The sequence below is a fragment of the Sinohyriopsis cumingii genome, chromosome 9 (assembly GCF_028554795.1).
Source record: "Sinohyriopsis cumingii isolate HCF-2022 chromosome 9, ASM2855479v2, whole genome shotgun sequence".
Taxonomy (NCBI): Eukaryota; Metazoa; Mollusca; class Bivalvia; order Unionida; family Unionidae; genus Sinohyriopsis; species Sinohyriopsis cumingii.
In genome coordinates this window covers 52,621,528-52,637,745 of record NC_142969.1, presented here as the reverse complement: position 1 = coordinate 52,637,745, position 16,218 = coordinate 52,621,528, and the positions used below count along the sequence as shown (strand labels likewise).

The 16,218-nt window shown below is 34.0% G+C and overlaps 1 pseudogene across 1 annotated transcript in view; it reads right to left on the bottom strand.

The window, feature by feature from the left end:
- The window catches only part of LOC149791816 (transient receptor potential cation channel subfamily M member-like 2), a 167,240-nt pseudogene that overhangs the window by 31,792 nt on the left and 119,230 nt on the right, over positions 1-16,218 (bottom strand). Inside the window, exon 27 of the transcript XR_016423306.1 lies at positions 9,828-9,912. The product of XR_016423306.1 is annotated as a transient receptor potential cation channel subfamily M member-like 2 (transcript). The remainder of the gene's footprint in view (positions 1-9,827; positions 9,913-16,218) is intronic.

Below are 16,218 nucleotides of genomic sequence, written 5' to 3'. Positions count from 1 at the left end.
ATTATCATGTCCCACTCAGTCACATTCTTCTGACACCAGGCTGACCAGTTCTAACAATGACTTCTTAATGATTAATGCCTGGCGAAGCAGATGTAATACCATTTGTATAAGTCTTTGGTATTATTAGGCCAGGGTTCGAACCACTAGGCCACTAGAGTAGTCTTGAAAAATGTAAATTAGACTTCCAGTAAACAGAGGAGCAAGACAGTAACCTGTGATACTGCAATACGTCCAATCCAAATTATAACTTCATATTAACAAACATAAAGACTTCATCATTACATATTAACACATATCCTGGGCCACAACAACTGCATATCTTCATATATCCAAGTCCATAACAACTGCATATTAGTACATGTCTGGATGTAATCATCAATGAATGTCATCATATATACAGGCCCTATAACAACTACTTATTACCAAATATTGAGGCCCTATCACAAATACTTATTACCATATATCTAGGTCCAATTCAACTGCTTACCACTAAATATCCAGGTTCCATCAAACTTTATATTAGCATATATCCAGGTTCCATCAAACGTTATATTAGCATATATCCAGGTTCCATCAAACTGTATATTAGCATATATCCAGGTTCCATCAAACTGTATATTAGGATATATCCAGGTTCTATCAAACCGTATAATAGCATATATCCATGTTCCATCACAATCACATATTAGAATATTGTTTAAGCCCCATCACAACTAGTTATTACCAAATATGGAGGCTCCATCATAAGTTCATAGTCCCAGACCCATAGCAACTGCATATCAGCCTGTATCCAGGTCCTATCGAAACTATTTATTAGCTAATATCCTTAGCCCTGTCACAACTGCTAATTATCATATATCCAGGCTTAATCAGAACTGCTTGTTAACACATATCCAGGCCCCATCACAACAAATTAATAGCGTATATCCTGGCCCCATCACAAATGCTTATTACCATCTATCTAGTCCCTATCACAACTGCTAACTACCATATATTCAGGCTCTCTCATAACTGCTTATTAGCATATATCCAGGCCCCATCACAACTAATTAACAGCATATATCCAGACCCTAACACAACTGTATATTAACACACACATGGTCTCTATCACAGCTACATATTATCATAGATCCAGCCACTATTAAAACTGATTATTAGCAATGTATAAAGGTCCTATCACAGCTACTTAATAGCTTATATCCAGGTCCTATCACAACTGCTTATTACCATCTATTCTGGCCCTATCACAACTGCTTATTACCATCTATTCAGGCCCTATCACAACTACTTATTTCCATCTATTCTGGCCCTATCACAACTGCTTATTTCCATCTATTCAGGCCCTATCACAACTACTTATTTCCATCTATTCTGGCCCTATCACAACTGCTTATTACCATCTGTTCTGGCCCTATTACAACTGCTTATTACCATCTATTCTGGCCCTTTCACAACTACTTATTACCATCTATCCTGGCCCTATCACAACTACTTATTACTATCTATCCTGGTCATACCACAATTGCTTATTAACATCATGGCCATACCACAACTGATTATTAACATCCTGGCCATATCATACCTGCTTATTACCATCTATCATGGCCATATCATAACTGCGTATTACCATCTATGATGGCCTTATCACAACTGCTTATTAACATCTATCCTGGCCATATCACAACAACTTGTTACCATCTATCCTGGCCATGTCATAACTGCTTATTAACATCTATCCTGGCCCTATCGCAACTGCTTATTACCATCTATCCTGACCCTATAACTGCTTATTAGCAAATATCCAGGCCCCCATCACAACTAATAATACTCATATAACCAGACCCTAACACAGCTGCTTATTAACAAACATCAAAGCTCTGTCACAGCTACATATTATCATATATCCAGCCACTATTACAACTGCTTATTAGCATGTAAGCAGGCTCTATCATAACTGCTTATTGGCATATGTGCAGGCCCCATCACAACTGCACATAAGCATGTTTCAAGACCTTATCATAATTGCTGGTAAAAGGCTCTATCACAGCTGCATATTAACATATATATAGATAACATCCCAACTGTATATTAGTATATAATAAGGCCCATAACAAGAATATATTAGCATATATCCATGTCCAATCACAACTGTATATCAGTATATATCCAAGTCCTTCAGGCATCATCAACCCTGTATTTATCAGATATCTAGACACTATAACAGCTACTTATTTTGCTTATATCCAGGCCATATCATAACTGTTTATTATAGGATTAAATGATCATTGTTGGGTATTTATCTATGTGTGAAGTTTACCTAATCACTCACAAAGTAAATAAAGTCTGAAGGACTTTATGTTAACTTTGTGAGTGATTTGGTAAAATTTACACATCGATAAATATCCAACCATGATCATCTAATCCTTATAATTCCAATTTCATCATTTCTTCATCAAATCAACTTATTCCATCAACAATGCATTCCAATTTAAGTAGTGTGTACGTTCCTTTCATTCGCCTCTTCACATCACCCAATAATACATAATCTGTACAGAATCACATGACCATATTGACTACTTTCATAGTTATGTTTATTCAGAAACTTCATACTTTATATCTTAAGCAATGGCTACCGGTGGTTTCAACACATTTAGTTAATTTGCAACATTATCTTTCAATTTTAGTTAATCCCATCTGCTACGTCATATGACCATGACCTTACGGAATGAACTAGTGTGATAGATTACATTTCCAATCAAATCTTAAATCATAATGGCTTTTATCAATGAACAACATGGAAATATGAACAAGATGATGCAATCCCTTACTAACATAAAGGTAACAATTAAATAAAGTGTATACAGAAATAACATTTCATATCATACTCAAACGCGTTAATACTTGTGAAGACCGTTCAGTGATCAAATGTCAAAAGAAATGTAACTACTGCAAAAGCTATGTTTATCCGGCAACTTCATACTTTACGTATTAGGCAGTGACTACCCGTGGTGTCAGCACATTTCTTTTCATATACAAAAAATAACATCTTTTTTTATTATGGTATGTCCCATACAGGATTACCATTTTATATCTTTTTCATCAGCGTTAATACTTAACAAGACCCTTTCACTTATCTAATCTGAAATTAAATGTTCAGTTGTTAAATGTAGAGTTGCTTGCAAAGCCAGCCATATATTTTGTTTAATTGCATAGCTGAGTGCTGTTGCTGTAGTGCTGGAAGGAATTAATGACTACACATCCAAAATACTTTAAATTAGCAAAACAATCACCTTTATTCATTATTATATACATTTTTCAATGGTGTTAAGTCACATTGGTGAAGATGGTAGTTTTACCATTTAAAAACGTTTTGAATAATGGTATCATAAATATTTGTTTTTATATTTGTGTAAGTGGTCGTATTCACCAAACCACCAACATCCACACACGTTTCATGTTTTTTAAATAATCAAACAAAATTAAAATAAAATTTAAAATAAAAAAATACTATTGAAAACGCCAATACCCCATTTTGTGTTTCCTTTAGTAGCCTATGAGTAATTGATATATTTCAATAGCTTTTAAGTTCTCCTCAGATAATTTCTCGAACCTTGGTTTATATCCTCAACGGCCACAAAATTGACTGACCCAGTCCCGACGCTATTATTGTTGTTGTTGTATATGGCTAGGGTGACTGAGGTCATTGTGTGCCGTGTGAGGGAATTAATAAATCTCTGTTGTTCTGTTTCATTTTCAGCATTTGTAACATACATCACATTATAGTCAAATCCATCTTCATCTGCTTCAATCACTGCTACTATTTTTAAAACTCAATGTCATCTAATTGTTCAAAAAACTCCGCAGAAAATTCCAGTGAAAAATCACCGTAGTCGACCATTTTGTGCGACTATGTAGCAGGTGAATGCCAAATTGTAAACTATGCATTTCAATCAAAGAATACTTGAAAAAGGGTATAATTGATATTTATTTGCTGAATAAAAATTTTAAAAGATGAAACAATCATTTCGCAATGATGTGTCTGCAATGTTTATTTATATTGCAAACAGTACAAAAACCGAAAGGAGTCACAGAATTAATCGATGTGTAAAAGATTCCAGATCAGTGCCACGTGACCATTTACAGCCAATCTAATTGCAGAAAATCCGTTTCATTTATAAAATATGGAATTATTAGCATATATCCAGGCTCTGCAATAACTGCATTTTATCATTTATCCAAGCCAATACTAACTGCTTATTGTCAAACATACAGGCTACATTTTAGCACATATATCTATGTCCATAATAACTAAATATCAGCTTATCATGCCCCATCACGACTGCATATTAACACTTATGCAGGTCCCATCACAACTTCATACCACCATAAATCCAGGCTCTATCCCAGCTGCTTATAACATATATCTTGGCCCCACTACAGCTGCAAAATAGCAGAAAAAACATGTCCCAGCACAACTTCAAATTAGCATATGTCTGGAGCTAACCATAAATGCATATTAATAAACAATATGCTACCATTTTGTTTTTTCGAAAGCATATTAATGTCAGTTATTTTTTACATGTAAGCTTCATTCAAATTTTAACACTAAACTTAAAAGAACATTTGCAATGATGGGGACGAGAAAAGCACTAAAATTTAAAGAGTTCAAAAATTAATATTTTACTGAATTTTTGGGGTAAAAAGGTTAACAAGCCATTCAATAACCAAAACTATCTTTTCATAATCAAATGATGATATTAATGTTCAATGTTGGACAAAAATTTTAAAAAAATTAACCAAGACATCTTGAAGCAAAAACAAAAAACGTGCTGAAACTGCTTGCAAATTTGTCACCATTGTAACATACCAAAATATGGATGCTTATGAACGTATGACCCACCCTTCTGTGAGGAAAGTGGATCTGGGTATATACTAATTGCATGCATAAGTATATTCAAGTGTACACCAATTTTACAGTTGTATTGATGAATAGATGACATGCTCATATGATACTGTTAAACAAAGCTGTTAAAATTTGATCTTCTCCCCTGTATATGACCTAAGCATTTCCTGTGTTGATAGATTCATCCAACAAAATAAAATATCTAGTTTTGTATATCTGTTTTTTATAGCTCTAAATGTATTTTTTTCTTCATATATCTTATTCCATCTTGTTAACTCATTAAACCTTGTGTCGCATTTACATGGCAGGAATTAGTAGCCTACTGCCAAGCTCTGCAGCATTGAGGTCATGTATGATACACTAAAGTGGATGGTATTATAGAAAGTTAGACAGATGTAGCTCTACATTGATACCAAATAATCGGGATGTTCGAGTTGCACTACAAAATACAGATGTAAAAAACTATATTTTTGGACCCATTATTTTTCTTGACAAAAAAATTCGCCCGTGTTCGGATAGAGGTTTTAGACTCGTTTTTTTCCCCACCCAAATTTGCCCATGGTCGGAATCCGATTTTGTCCAGATTTTAGACTTTTTGGCCTCAAATCTAAGTCTAAGGCAGACCAGTCTGAACTGCACACAGACAGGTGAACCTTTTCAAAAAGTAGAATACGGTGGGCATTTGGAATAAAGAGTTGTGTATGAACATGATGGGTCTGTTAAGCACCAAAAAAAGAGAAAAGAACATTTACCCTTCTGCTCATGCGTGAGCGACATAACCAATGAAAAACGTTTCTAACACAACTGGGCATTAGGCTAATGGGAAATCTCTTGGAAGTCGATGTATTAGGATGTAATCAGAAACTGACCCCAAAATGTGTTTCCTATTCAAATTTCAGTCGAAAATGACAAAAACCTCCAGGGGTTAATGAGTTAAACTTCTACTGTATTATGCATAAGCTGAACACATTATATTTATCAATAATGTCTTGTATATCGCCAAAAATGGCTAAGCCATATGTTTGCCAAAGCTATAAAATCTATCTCTAATTTACACTGGTTGTCATTGATGTGGCTTTTTATTTTTCATGGCTTTAAACAGGTATTCTCTTGTAGAAAGTTGTTTACACTGTACAGGATGTGGAATAGGTTTTGGCTTCATAGCTTACAAAAGCATACCACAAGCAGGTTAATGATAAAAATTTATTAAATAAATTTCTCCAGTACAACCATCATATCTACTTTTGCAATTCAGCTAAAATGCGTACTATTTTACAAACGTCGTATGATTGGTTTTGCAATCAATAAAAGCTACCTCCAGTTCTGTATTTTGTTTCATTCTAGCTTCATCTACAATGGAATTTCGTCTTGCTTATACCTGAGCTTCCCCCTCCCACTTATTTAATTTGTATTGTATTACACATCAGCTAAGCACATTATCTATCTATCTATCTATCTATCTATCTATCTATCTATCTATATATATATATATATATATATATATATATATATATATATATATATATATATATATATATATATATATATATATATATATATATATATATGTAAAGAGGGATTGAAAGGAGGGGATATAACTTGAAAAAAATATAGTTTTTCCAATTTATAGAAATGAATGTACAAAGTCTAGAGATGCAGCAAGATCATTACACTTTTTTCAAAATCGCAATGGAGACCAGTTGTACATTATACTACGAGAACATAAAACATGTAAGTTGGTCCGAAGTTATTTCCCACAAATTAACATCATTTAAGTTCTAAGGTGGATGGTGTTGTGTACAGTTAATGTACATTTTGAAACATTAAAGTGTGAGATTGAACAGTACCTAATACATGAACAAACTGTCCTGACTGAATGTTGTTGATTCAAGGCAGAAAGCTGCAGTAGCAGGCATAGCGACTGACTTCAAAATAAGAATGTCATGTCTACGTTAGTACATGGTGATTCATGTAGATTTGGTTTTAAAAACGTCAGGATAAAGAGAAACCTGTTTTTAACTGAAATCACGTCACTCATGACATGATGGCTACTGATAAAGTACAATAGTCAATACAGCATACACAATTCTGTGCATTTAAACAATTGTTGTACACTCTCCTAAACAATGTTATTTCTAATGTTTAAGGCTAAAAGTACCAGGAAACCCTTTCAAAGCATACCTCACATATATATTGTATTGTTATATACAATGCCATGCTATTCTGGCAGAATAAATGTTAGAAAAAATTATGAAATGCGTGCCGTAATGTTCAAGTGTTCTTGATTGTACATGGCTGATATAAACAGTATGGCTTTCATTTGTATTCTCTTTTTGAGTTGTATAATACTGTTTACAACAATGTCTTTAAAACAGGTCTTGGAAATAGTATGGGAATAAAAGTTAAACTGACAACTTAGTTGATAAATACCACAAGAAATGTTACAACTGCATAGTTTGTAAATGTAAATGTATGATATTGGACATTGCCAGGCTCAGATGTATGGTGTTAAGGTTTTTCGCATCTGTTTGTTTAGTATACTGACTGGGTTGAGTGGAGTTCCACAACTCAGTGGTCACTTAACCTCCTGCCCCTCTGCCAAACATCCACCTGATTAAGTGGTCAATCCGTAAAACATGATGCATGTACTACATGTTCTAGAATAAGTAGGATGATAAATAATATTGCATCACCAATCAATACCTCCTTTACTGGAAGGTAATACAAGCAAAGGAAGTATGCATGAGAAAGACTACTACTAATCTAGCAGATGAGTGCTGTTCAGATTTGTTACCTCCTCTGTTTGGCAAACAATGAATTCCTGGTAGTGGACAGATTAGTTAAAAGCTGGTCATACATAAGACACAAGTCTGCTTCATCATTTCAACTGGAAATATATCGTTACAACTTTGATACTCCCCCAATATGGTGCAAATACAATTTGTTTTTAGATCAGTGTGCAAGTTCCAAAGAAAGCTTCATTTGTTAAATGCTGATGTAAAACGTCCTTCAAATATTACTGAGCAGGTGTGACAAACTGTGATAGAATGGACAGAGACAATGGGTCATGATCTGTGGGAATAAACAATATACCTCATCAACAGCTAATGACAAAGACATGCAATTTCACAACAGCAAATACTTCATCTTAATATAAGAAATTGGTACTTGTAAATGTACAATTTTTTCTGGTTCACATGCACTGTTCATTACTGTAAGTTTGCTTTTCTTCGTTCTTGGACTTGCCAAGATTTTGTGCTGAAATTCTGATCATGAGGGCAGCATTTCCCTGTGCAACATCAATACAAATGGGTAATTATTTCTCTCACATTCCCATGTCACAAAAAACACTTTTAGCACACATAAAATCGCATTAAAAGAGCAAAACATCCATTTACAACTTTGTCGTATTTAGAAAGTGTGTATCAAATTTCGTTTGTACAAAGTTTGTAGATTCCAAAATTTGGTGAAATAGTGAAATATAAAACAAAATTTGACCACATAAGTTGTTTGAACATCTATCTCAGATGCAGATGGGCATGGGTTCGAACCCTGGCTGAGTCATACTAGAGAATTAATAAAATGGTACTAACTGCTGTCTTTCGTGACACTCAGCATTGAGAGATAAGAGTTAGAATTGGTAGGCCTAGTGTCAAAATAATGAGACTGTGTGAACATGATGCTACACTTCAGAAGCAAGATGCCCCAGTGCTGTACACCACAATAAACTGCCACACTGCAGACATTGATGCAATATTATGACTAAAATTGTTGAAGCTATGTTAACAAAATTTAAAAAAAGCCACAAGCACAAACAAAAATTCTGAAATTAAACCAATACAAAATTAGCAGATGATTGTAAGCTAATGAGGTGAATTCATAAAAACATGTCTGACTTGAACAATGCCAATGAAACCACTAATTGTATATCATGTGAGATAGGATAATGAAGATATGTGCTAGGATAATAGTCATTTGTAAGATAGAGATGTGTGGAAGGATATCAGTAGCAAATGTCAAGTGAAGTAGGATAACAATGATGCACAGTATAACATATAAATTAGGATAACAATAATGCACAGTATGATAAGTCATGTGAAGTAGGATAACAATAATACACAGTACAATAGCAGTCATGTGAAGTAGGATAACAATAATGCACAGTACAATAACAGTCATGTGAAGTAGGATAACAATAGTTCACAGTACAATAAGTCATGTGACGTAAGACACAGTAATGCATGGCATGCATGTGAGGATGTGATGTGATGTGATTTTGATTTTTAATAAAGCTTTTAACAATTTTTCAGTCATATCGCTACGACGTCTGCAATTTATAGTGATGTCTAGCACTGGGTCATCATGCCGCAGACATGTAGCATGATGTCCCATCCAGTCACATTATCCTGACACCAGGCCGACCAGTCCTAACACTAACCTCTTAATGCTGAACGCCAAGCGAGGCAGCTGTTAGTATCATTTTTTAAGTCTCTGGTATGACTCGGCCGGGGATCGAACCCACGACCTCCCGCATCCGAGGCGGATGCTCTAACCACTAGGCCACCGGACGGTTCATGCATGCATGTGAGGAAGATAATACAATTTATAGAAAAACATTACCTATGTAACCATATTAATAACAAATACTTAGAAGATGATTATTGATTAATATTATTTATAAATATTCATCATTCTTCTGACAATAACAAGACAATGTGGGTATGTGAGAAAGCTTGCAAGTAGCTTCTCGTGGGTCAGAGGTTCTTTACAGGGTTTTCTTCGGTTCTTCCTCCACCCATTATAATGGCCGCCATGTATAGCCTATCTTCTGCTGAAAAATAGTGTTAAACACTGCAACAACAACAACAATAACAAAAACAGTAATAGTAATAATGGGAAATACAATCAAAGAAACGTACAATACCTTCAACTCTTACATCAGTGACCTCAGTGATTGCTAATTTGGATGCAAGCTGATGTTCCTTGAGTGACTCTACAATCCACTGCAACTGGAAGGAAACAAAATTAGATGATTATCTAATGTTAACTACCGGATATAGATGTTTCACTCAAATAGTGTGCTTGCACAATGTTCTTTCATATATAAATTATTAAAGATTTCACTATAGAATGACTAAAGATTTCGGAGGAAATGTGATACATACACAATCCATGAAAATTAAATGTACAATAACAAAACCCTCATTCTTCCAAAACAATAATATAAAAATCAATTACATGTATTATTTTCCATCTTGAATTTATTTTCATAATGTACTTCTCTTTGAAAAGTGCTTAAGACAAAAAACAATTTTGAGTGAAAAATATGTTGTTTTTTTATATATATAATACTTACCCAATCATAATATGTTAGTAGGATATATATATTACCTTGCAAATCCAGTCTCCTCCCCCAATGAAAAATAGCTGTAGACATATGTTGGCTTCTGGTAGAATTCAAACAAAAATGCTAAATGTTAGCTTGCCAAGATTAGAGTCAGATGAGGGTAGTCAGCCTTGGATAGAGGTGGTGGTGCCAAGTCATTAATCATTAGTCACTATGGCAGTAATGCCCACTCTTCCAGGTTGTGCCTGGAGTGGTATGGGGATGGGGAAGTGCTCATATTATGAGCTTGGAAGTTTTATAGAATAAACATATTTTACTCCAAAGTTTTGTTTCTTCTTTAAATACATTACCCATTCTAACCTGTTAGCTGAACACATCAACAGTGGAGGTAATTACATCTCCTTACCTGGCCCTGGTTTGGGTTTCATTATGTATGTGATGCAGTTGTAAGGCTCATAACCTGGTTCAGCATAAATCAATGAATCGATACAGCCTTGAAAAGAAACAAAATTGCTCCTGCAAATCCAGCACAAAACAACCTGCATCATGACAAAGCTGCTGAGTAACCTGGGAAGGTAGCCTGTTGCATTGCTCACATAGGTTCCATCAGGTCATATTGAGTTCTTTTGGGACGAAATGTATCTCAAATAGAAAGTGGAAGATTCTGTATCAGACTCCCATATAATGGCTTGAATGCTGTTTCTCAAGGAACATAATTGCTCAAATACTATGATTTTGTTGACTGCCCACGTCTCACTGGAATGCATGAACATTATTTGGGTGTTTAACATATGACCCAATGCTTAAGGAAACAGCCTGAGTGAAAATAATGCAACAGTCTCATTCTTCTCTCAGAAGTAAGAACAACCTTGATCTGAGTCTTCTGCACAGCCCAGTACTGTTTGATCAACTTTTTCATGTCATACTTTCAACACATTGGGAAGAGGTCAGTTTCAAGACAAAAGATTAATTTGCCACTAGTGGAAATTTGTTATGAGTAATGAAATGAGAAGCTGAATCATCATAGAGAGAGTCTTGTTGATGGATAAAGCATGAATTTCACCAATTTTGACTCATAAAGCAAGAATGACTGGGAAGCATGTTTCATGTCAAAAATGAGTCAGCGAGGCTTTAGGCTGTGGTTTGAAGAGTGTTGCTTTTAACCATGTCAGAACCCATGGTAAGTTCCATCTCCAGACATAGGGCCAAGGCCTTCAGTAGAGAGAAATAAAAACTAGCTAAAAGGTCAGAGAAGTCTTTTTTCTCGCTTATGTATTCCATCCATGATTGTGAAACATACCAGAAATCATTGAATGACAGCCCTAGATTGTTATTGTCCTCAAAAAGGCATAAGAGGATCAAGTTTAGCTATTTGTGGTACTGAGGCTTTCAAAAGAAGAAAATTGTATCTCTTCTAAGCCTATTAAAGAAATATTATTCATTTCTGCTCATAGGTTTTCTCTACATTCCTGCTGATAGGTCTTAAAAGTGATGGGTATCCTTACTTAAGCATTATTCTATCCAACACTTCAATGCAGAAATCTTTCTTTCTGAGTACTTGTTTGATATAAGCTGGGCATAAAGGTTCAGCATTTCTGGATTGGGATGGAAATCATTGATGTGAAGTTGTTTCAACAGGTGAGAACAAGGCAGGAATTTCTTGTGTGGTGTTGTTTTGGCAGGCGAAGAAATGGTAGGCTTTTTCTTGGCAATATCCATCACTTGATTCAGGAGGTTGTTGATCCGTAATTGTTCCCAATCTGAATATGTCTGAGCATATTAATCATCCTAGAAATCAGATGAGATACAAGAAAAGGTACATACACTGAGGCTGTTCTAGTCAATTGAAAGGGCATAGACTGCCTGGGATGTCAGATATTGGAAGCTAAGCATCCATCTTTTGTCGTAGATGTCCACAATAAGAGTCAGTCAATCTACTGAAGATTGAGGGGTGAATGTACTTTTCTGTGGTAATTGATTGATTCATATGGGCTGTTATGATATATTGTTACTGGCCCTGTGCACTGGTCAGCCGGAATGTATAGGATTTAGGAGTCTAGAGTGCCCTTTAAAGTTATATTTTAAAAATGAAACTTAAGAGAAAAACCCTATAGGAAGATAAACCCTTCTAAATAAACACAAACATAATGTCTTACATGAAAAAAATTAAAGAAATATATGTTAAGATTCTTTAAAAGGTATATACTACAAAATAATAGATAAAGATAAAAAATTAAATCTTTAAAATATTGGGTCAATGTTGTTTTATATTATAAAAAGTGTTCTCTGGTGGTACATCCCCTTCAGCTTCTTAAATGAGTTAAGATAAAAAAAATTTAAAAACTCTGTCTCACAGGCTGAAGTCGATTCACTCAATAAGAATATGTTCGGCCATCAGTAAACACTGCCAACTATACACCCTGGTCACGATAGTACTAAAGAGCAAAAAGAAGAAATACGCACCAATAGAACTTATATTAACTTTATCAAATTCATTAAAAAAAGCATTATTGAATTTGATAATGAAATAAAGAAAATAAGTTTCTTTCTTGTCACACCTATTTCTTCTTTTCATGAAAAGAACCTGTTTTTGCTCTTTAGTACTACTTTTCAGATAAGGTTATTGCTGGCATGACCATAAGAAAATTGTCATGTGTGGAGGTGGGATATTCATGCCCATATTTGCTTGTCATATTTCCTGTCCTGAGAATTCTTGGTCTCAAACTGAAATGACAATAATAAATTCACAACTGAGGTGGTGTTAGTGGCAAGGCTAATAATGACAGTATTTTTAGAAAACTTCTATTTGTCTATTAAGAGCAGATTTGACATAAAGAGTCTGAACAACACCCAGTTTAAGATATGCAGGTGTAGTGAGTATCTTTGGCCAGCTCAAATCTTTTATATGCCCCACATTTAACTCTGCCTCTTATCGCTTTTAGTCAAAGAGGGAGAAAAAAGCATGTCATAAACAGTCAAAATCAGTTAAGCACTAAACCAGGCTTATGGTGAAATGGACTCTAAGGAATGGATTAATGACATAAATGTATGGAATGAAACAGAATGCAGAATGAGAGGAAACAAAATACGAACAAAATGAATTAAATTGTAAGAAAATTATGAATCATCATACAACTGCAAAATGCCAGATCCAGAACAATAAACATTAACTGAAAAACAAAACGATAATGCAAAATTCACTTCATGAATGGATTTGAAAATCTACTTACCTGTTTTTTCGATGCCACTAACTTTCCATGGTTGATGCCCTACTGAACGATAACCTAGGATCAGATTCTTTATGTGATATACATTTTTTTCCACTTTTGAAAGACATCAAAATGTTCTATGACAACTAATATTAATGTGATGTCATCATCACTGATATTAATGTATCTTTACATTGTTTACTAGAAAGAAATGAAATAAGAAATACAATTTCTTATACACTTTTCTACAACAATATTTTTATATTTATTGCAAATCTGAAGATGTCTTTTAAATTCTAAGAATTTTCTATTTATTAAAGCACATTTGTTTTTAATAAGACCATTTATGAAAGCAATAGTTTTATACATTTAATACTATCGTTTTGACTATATGGTTTTTAACTTAAATGTAGCACATAATTCTTTAAGAAATAGAATGAAGATATAAGAGGAACTTACAGTATTGTGGATTAAATGAAAATTAATCCTAAAATTTATATCACAAGTCCCAAAGAATAGATTGTTCCAAATGAATTTGAGGTCTTCAATGTGCTAATGTACCCATAACCTTGATTGTGCTGAAGTGCCAACAGTCTTGATGTATCGAAATGACAATGTCCAGCATGTCTTTGAATGATTTCACAAGAATCGTAAAGTAGTGTTTTGTCCAACGAGCATATGATTACTATGTAATTCCAATAAATAACTTAATTAAAAAAATCCTCTCAAATTAGACCTAAATACAACATTAAATTCTTCTGCAGACTGAAATTAAAATAAGAACAGGAGTAGGAATTAATAATTGTTCACTTCTTCCTCCTCACATAAATCCCTACATCTCAGTTATGAATCTATTCACAATACATATCTACTTGATCTACCAGTATGTAACATTACCTTGATCCCACCTGAGTTATCTTGCAAAATAACCCCACCTAATGTATGTTACAATACTCAATCATACCAATGGAAAATTACCCTAACTGTAAACAGGTTCATTATCAAGGATTGATTTAGAAATCAAATCCATGTAAACAACCTATTTAAGGCTTAAATTATATTACAATATAATCTATAATCATGGACAACAAGTAACTATGTATTGCTAACATATTGTTTATTAATTAAATGACACATGGAGACAAGTTAAAAATGCAATAAAGATACACATAACATTATCAAAAAACAAAAATCCTGACTTAGGTAAATGCATTCCTCATGAAGGAAAATGAAAGAAAATAATGAATGGAGGCATTAAAAAGATAATTAGAATGCATTTCTGAGACAGGAAAACAAATATATGGCAAGATGAAAGCTCAAATGCATACGCAAATGGAATGCACATAGAACACACATTAATTTGTTTTTACCATTTCAGGGAATATATGAACATGAATTAATGTCATGCCAGGTTATATAGGATCAACTGCAAAGCCTTAAGGAACATGAAGCCTTCAAAGTAAATGCAAATATGTACAGACACGAACACAGGTAATTTTACCAGTGAAAGTAAAATAGAATGCAAACAATGAATGAGATAAGAAAAATGGAATGCATTCCACAATCAGTTATTTTAAGCTGCAAACTCCTTACAAGAGCCCTTTCTATATTATAATCCAGAATCAAAATTCCAGCACCAACATACAGCTTTTCATCCCTTACAAGCTGTGATATTGTTGTTGTTCAGGTAGACACAAATTAGAGACCTAAGTGGGCCTGACATGGCTAAATTATCAATTCATATTTGCAAACTTGTAAAAGCAAAATCATACATATATTCAAACTGTGGAGTTGAAAATCTGAAACACATATCTGCTATATTGTCTGCATTGCATATGTTTCTGGTTTCATCTGTACAATCCTTATTTGAGCAAAATGAAATAATAAATCAAATTTGCTCACAAATTCTTTACAGTTATTTATTTACACTTATTGCAGTTGCAGTTAAATTTTATCATGAATTCAATGTGGTGATACCAGCTGGTAGAGTGTTAAGACTCTTGCAGTTACAGATCACTGACATCTAACCTCTTTTTGCATGGGTTTGAGGCTCAGCCAATGTGGGTATGTGACAAAGCCTGCCAGTAGCTTTCCCTGGGGCGGTAGTTCTTCTGGAATTATTCCTCCACCAGATATTCTGGATGCCATGCATAGCCTATTTTGTGCTGAACAATGGCATTAGAATAAACCCACAATAGCAACAGCAACAACATGAATGATGCTGTCATTTGCATTTATATATTTCTTATTTCATAAGAGCATACGTGTAACAAGCCAAAAAATAAAAGATACAGCTCTCTACCTTTAACAATTAAATAAATCTGCCTAACATTGGTAAATTAATTTCCATTTTATTCAAACCATGCAAACATGAAACGAAATGATGGCTGGAAGTGGCGTATACAACATTCTAATGCACTTCTGAGACCATAGCAAAAAGCTATGGGATGACAGATGAAAAGTGAATGGAAATATGAAATGCAGTTTTGGTCAAATTATTTTTAGGGTCTGAAGATAATTAATAAAGGTTCAAACTAAACTGTACATTGCTTTAAAAGGTATATAAAATAAAAAATACAGCTAAAAATATAAAATAATTTAGCAAACTAATGGGCTTATTTTTTATTGAAAACTGCATTCTTTTAAAAAGTACATTTTCTCTGCTGTCACACAAGTAAAAATCTTAATATAACTCCCACTAACAACCCCCACAACAAGAAAAAGAAAAACCTTTGTCTAACTGGATGCAAGTCAATACA